This window comes from Frankliniella occidentalis, unplaced genomic scaffold (genome assembly GCF_000697945.3).
Source record: "Frankliniella occidentalis isolate FOCC.00 unplaced genomic scaffold, Focc_3.1 Scaffold375, whole genome shotgun sequence".
NCBI classification, from domain to species: Eukaryota; Metazoa; Arthropoda; class Insecta; order Thysanoptera; family Thripidae; genus Frankliniella; species Frankliniella occidentalis.
In genome coordinates this window covers 23,152-28,816 of record NW_026267498.1, presented here as the reverse complement: position 1 = coordinate 28,816, position 5,665 = coordinate 23,152, and the positions used below count along the sequence as shown (strand labels likewise).

Below are 5,665 nucleotides of genomic sequence, written 5' to 3'. Positions count from 1 at the left end.
CGTTTCACGTTCTTATGACAGCGTGCACGCTAAAAATGAAGCCTCTGGAGACACTGTGAAAATTTTTTGTGTCGGGTAAAGGGAAATTTCCCATGGAAAATTTGTCATACAATTACAATTATACATTGTTATGCGTATCGACTTAGTATGACGAGGTAAATTGGGAGGTTGTATGTATATGTGCGACATATCTTGTAATTGGCAAATAAAAAAAGATGTCGTACATGTACCGGGTGTAACTGTGAATACGCAGCAGTGTTGCGGGATTGCATACACTGTAAAACGCAGAGTGAACTTTCTTTCCCGAATAGTGCGACGTATAGGCTTCATCGCTCTGCTGTTAGAGCGATTTTTGCGAAATGACTCAACATGAGTCTCCTTCGTAACAGAAAATGTCGCAGAAACGACTCTAAACGAGCTACGTTTGCGAAAATGACTTAAAATGAGTATTATTCGTAACCAAAAATGTCGCGAAAAGTTACTCCAAACGAGCGATGTAATAAATATCGCTCTCCCAAAAGAGTCGTCAAATTGGATTCACAATATCGCTCTATTTGCATCGTATTTGGTCAATCCTTTACTTGTAGTGTACTCAATATGGCCGCAAGGGCCACAGCCCCTTACGGGTGTAAAGAGTAAGCAAACCCGCAGCAGTGTTGCATATTCACAGGTATTCACAGTTACACCCGGTACATACATATTTTTTACAGTGGACTCCTCAAAGAATCTATCGTGAATTTTATTGGCAAAGTCCTTTGTGATTCCCGAGCGCACTCCGTAGTAGTAATAGCTGAATGTTCCGTGAAAAGCCAAGCGCAAATATCTGGTGCAAAAAAGTTGATGAAGACAATTTCACCTGTCAAACATGAAACCTGAGGGCAACTCACAAGAAACTATCCAAAAAGAACGTCCGCCGTACGGACCTTGTCAAGTTCAGCCTCTGCTAGCTCTCATGGCGCCTGGTAGGTAGGCCACATCTTGCTTGCAGTGCATACGGGTGTTGCGGGGTGGCCTACCCTGAGTCTCGCAGGCGCCATGCTCCCGGAATTTGACGAATGAATTTGAAAAAAAAAACGGTCGTACTTTCTGGTCGATTCCCAAAGGCGCTTTGTTTTACGATCTTTACAAATTAAAATCACCCATTAAAAGAGTAAAGCGTATTTTCTTTAAAGGAAAATGAAAAGATACTCGCCTCTTTTTTTTATTTTTTATTGTTAGGAATGTGTGGGCACTAGATTGAGTTGTCAGGCAGCCTTGCTCGGCGGCGAGCAGCTACTCGGCGGAAGAGGAGCCCGGACGACCCATTAGGAAAATCTTATTACCGGGGAGTGTCCTGCACTCCTCCGGGTGCCGTGGCCCGCCCCGCCCCGCCCCACGCCTGGACCCGGTACACGTCCTTGCGTCGCGCCATGCGATAGCGGTACCAATTAGGCTGCGCGGACAATGCACGGACAATTGCTTCGGCAATCGACTCTGAAATCGACGTCTGCCTCAAGTTTGCAGTTATATTTCCCAGAAAAAAAACCAAAGAACACACCGGAAACCTAAGTGTGTGAATGTCTCACACTTGTGTGGTGCGTGTCAACGAAATTCGTATGGAGGCCCAAAAGCGTGAATTTCTGCATGTGCGACATTTACTCGTGTTCTCGGCTTGGTTTAACACATGCATTTTCGGAGTAGACGTGTTCGTAATTGTCTCCTGATTTGGCTTACGGTGAGAGAGCTACGGCCCCTGGTATAGATACGATAATCCCAAAGGCCGGCCGAACGGATTGACTGACTGATGCACCTGCTATCTTATCTGCAGCGCTTTAAAAGTGCGTGGAGCGCGTTGCGGAGAAGGAGGGGGAGGGGCAATTGGCTGCCTTCCACTGTGAAAAATATCGTCATAAATTTACAAAATTTTTTATCAACTCGAATTATAATTTGAGTTGTAAATTTACGAGAGCACATTTTTTTACTCGCCAATGGATTTTAAGTCGTATACGTACTGCATGTATTTTTACGATTACGATTACAAATAGTAATTTTACAACTTGCGGAAAGAAAATTTTCCTGTAACCTTCCTTCTATTTTCCACAGCGTCACGGTCCCTTTTTAGCGCGTTCAAACGGCAGCCGCACAAATAAAACACCCTGTTTTGGCTGTGACACCCGTGTCACATTACATACTACCCGTTCAAAACCCGTTTGTTCATTCAAACAGAAATAGTGACGCAAATTTTCAAAATTGAAAAGTTATTAACTTATAATTTCTCCCGGAGGCTGATTAACCCCGCTCACTTTTGTTTACTCTAAGTATGACAATTTTGTTCCCCAAAAAAGCAGCGACGATGCAAACCCGCCCAAGTGCGCGTGGTTAATCTCCCTGGTATATCTCCAGGATTTGTTTTTAAAATAAGGAGGGATTTACATTTTTTAAGTTTGTTGAAAACGATGCAGATGTTGTTTCGTTTTTGCCTGCATAGATTGCGATGCGCCTTGGGGCCCGGCCTGCCCTGCCCGGGCAGCCTAGCCCAATGTTGTGACCGGCTCTGTGGCGGCGTGGCGCGGCGCGGCGTGCGTGGTGCCGGCGCCCCGGCGCGGCCGCTGCTCCACCCCGCTCAGTGCGCGGCCGAGCGCGGACCTGAGCAGACGAGCAGAGCGGAGCAGCCGGGCAGCGCAGCGCAGAGCGCGCACAGCGGCCGTCCGCCTCGTGGCGAGAGCAGGGCGACAGAGCGTCGCGAGTGAGCCGCAGACGCAGCCAGCGCCCCAAAGGACTTTACCACGGCGCTGAGTCGCCGCCCTCCCCCTGCTTGCCGCCGCTGCCCGGGGCTGCCGGCGGTCGACAGGTTGGTGTTTAAAGGCTGGCTGTCAAGGAGTCGCGCCCGGGCGGCGGGAAAAGGAAAACAAACCCGAGGAGAGCGTGATGACCATTACTTTGTAGAGGGGAGCAGGCCGAGGAATGGAGCGGAACCTCCCCCAAGCAGTGTGGTGTGTTCCCCGAATAGCGCGGGTCGGGCCGGGCCGGCGGGCGGCGCGCGCGCTGCGTTTGGCGGTGTCACTCAGGGGAAGGTGTTGGTGCGCGCCCCGCCCCGCGGACAGAAAGGAGGCCGTTGTTCAGCCACAAACCCCAAACCAAACCGATTCGGCATAACTGTCCACCATCATTATTCTTAACCTTTACCTATATGTTTTATAATGATAGTGCGTGTCATATACTTACAAGCAGCAGTAAAAGTTGCGACGCGACCTGTCAATTCTACAAAATTACGCACTCTTATTCTTGTAAATATACCGCGAGGGGTTGACCACTCATATTAGGAATACTTTTGGAATATTTGGATTACTTTTGGAATATCTGGAATATCTGGAATATTCTTGGAATATTCTTGGAATATTCGGAAATTTTAGGTGGACTATCGGGAAAACTTTTAGTGGAATATCTGGAATATTTTTGGAATATTTTTCAGTGTGCACATGGAATATCCAGGTGATAAACCCCTTTTACCGTTTCATTAAAGTTGGCGTAGCTTTGTACATCTTTCATAGGACTCTTCCCAATTTACAAGAACTGTTCTTGCAAAAAGTGCACGCGCGCCATATTTAAATTTAATCGATTAAATCGTGAAAGTGGAACGGAGCTGGAGCTCACGTCACTTGCGTTTGATTATCTTTTTTTTTTTGTTTTGATCGAATGATTCATGCGCAATATTTCATTTCGATCGACTGATGCCTATCCCGCGGGAGGGCGAACGTAATAGAGAGAGGCTCTGGCGATGGTCCATCGCAGGACCTTTTCGGTGTCGTGTTCATTGATTAGTAATTTATAATGCTCCACCCAGCTGTGGTCCAAAGCAAGGGCACCGAATATGTTTTTAATCCCTCTGTGCGAAATCTGAGCCGCTCTGCGTATGCTCTGCACGCGTTAGTCACACGTATGTGGACTGCCCGGCCCGACAAGGGTATGGCCGTGCGAGCCAGCGCGCCCGCCTCGCCTACCGCCGCCGCTCGCCCTCCCTTCAGAGGGAATTCGCCGAATTATCATACAGTGTTGCAGGACACACCGCCGCCACTTAGTGCGAATTTGAACGGGGCTTATCTCTGGGTGCGTTGTGCATACAGAGCGCCCGCGCCCTGCAGCGCCCGGCCGCCCGCTCGCCCAGAGTGGATTGGATTGAGGAGAGAGAGAGGGGTTTGTCAGCTCGGCCCGTCCGCGAGCAAACTCTCCCATCACACTGGAATATTATACGGGAGATATGCAGTGCTGTAAGGGGCTCGTCTGTATATGGCAGCGCTTTGACGTATAATAAAAACGTTCTGAAAACAACAACTCTGTTCTTGTGTCGCGCGTGTCCTTTCCATATCGCGCGCGCGGCTCTTTATTTTTGGACGAGTGAAGCGGAGCTTAGAACATAAATCGGCTGCCAACCCGTGAAGGTGCGCTGCTGCGCGGTGCGACCGAAGCGACACCTCTGACTCACCTGCGGCCGGCGGGGTCGGTCCCACAGCCTGGCGACGTTCAGCACTAGCAGCACTGCAAATTGAAAAATCGCAGAGCTCAAAATTTTTTTAGCCGAAAAAATTAGTGGTCGTGTTTCGTCCGTCTTTTCAATTAAACTGTCCAATGTTTTTAATCTTCACAAAAACTACCGTGATGTAAATTCTCAATACGATTTTCAATGATGGAATATGTAACTTATCTCCGTCTGAATGGCTGTAGGCGATATGGTAGGTAACGTCCCTCGGCGAGCGGAGAGAGAGAGAGGAGAGGAAGAGAAAAAGAGGCATGTGGGGAGCTGGGCCAGCGGGGCCCTCCTGCGGCCGTCGTGTGCCCCCGGGGTGCAGTTGGGATGAGCGTCACTTACGCCCCTCTTTCACCGGCGTCGTAAACACCTGTCTCATCAAGGCGACGGCACATGATGCGTGTTGTGCGTGGCGCGGCGTGGCGTGGCGCGGCGCGGCGTGGCGTGGCTCTGCCGAGGCGGGGTGGCCCCGAGCTGACGTGGGCGGCGCGGGGGAGACCACAACGACAACATACAGTCAGCTTCATGTTCTGTCTCATTTTTTCCCGTGATGGCGAGCAGCTCGTGGAAGTGGAAGCAGTGGAGGTGTGGGGAATAAACACGGAGCGGGGAGTTAAGTGCGTTGTATTTCATCGAAGCGAGCAGCGCCGCAGCGCCGCCGCGTGGAGGTGAAGTGGCGGGAAGTCTGTCGTTTTAATTGAATTTCGGCACTCTCCCCATTTCCCGTTTTCCCTTTCTCCCCCCCCCCCTCTTTCCTCTCTCTCTCTCCCCCCTCTCCTCTGCTCTCCTCTCCTCTCGCTTTGCTTTCGGATCGTTCGGGAAGTCTTGAAGTGTGCCTCTCCGGCTGCCCGAGACGTGTTTTTGTCGCTAAACTTGAGCGGCCGTTGCAGACAGGTGGCCTCACGCCGCGGCGTTGGGTCGTCCTGAAGTGCCCGTGGCAGCTAGTGGCAGCTGCCAGGCGCGGCGGAGGGCGGGCCCGGCCCGGCCCATGGACTGGCTCGCAGACTGGCTCGCAGACTGGCTCACTGCCTGGCTATCGGGCTCGGACACGAACCGGCCCTCCGCCCAGGAGGCTGTCAGGACCCCCGGCCCGGACCTCACGTGTGAACTCGATAAACGTGTGGCTCTCGTAGTTTTCCCGAGATGCTTGCCCCTCCGCCC

General features: G+C 51.1%; 1 protein-coding gene across 1 annotated transcript in view; it reads left to right on the top strand.

The window, feature by feature from the left end:
* Positions 1–2,609: 2,609 nt before the first annotated feature.
* Positions 2,610–5,665, top strand: part of LOC127748633 (neuropeptide Y receptor type 1-like) — a 21,929-nt gene continuing 18,873 nt past the window's right edge. Inside the window, exon 1 of the mRNA XM_052274326.1 lies at positions 2,610–2,830. The gene's annotated coding sequence lies outside the window, so the exon portion shown is untranslated. The remainder of the gene's footprint in view (positions 2,831–5,665) is intronic.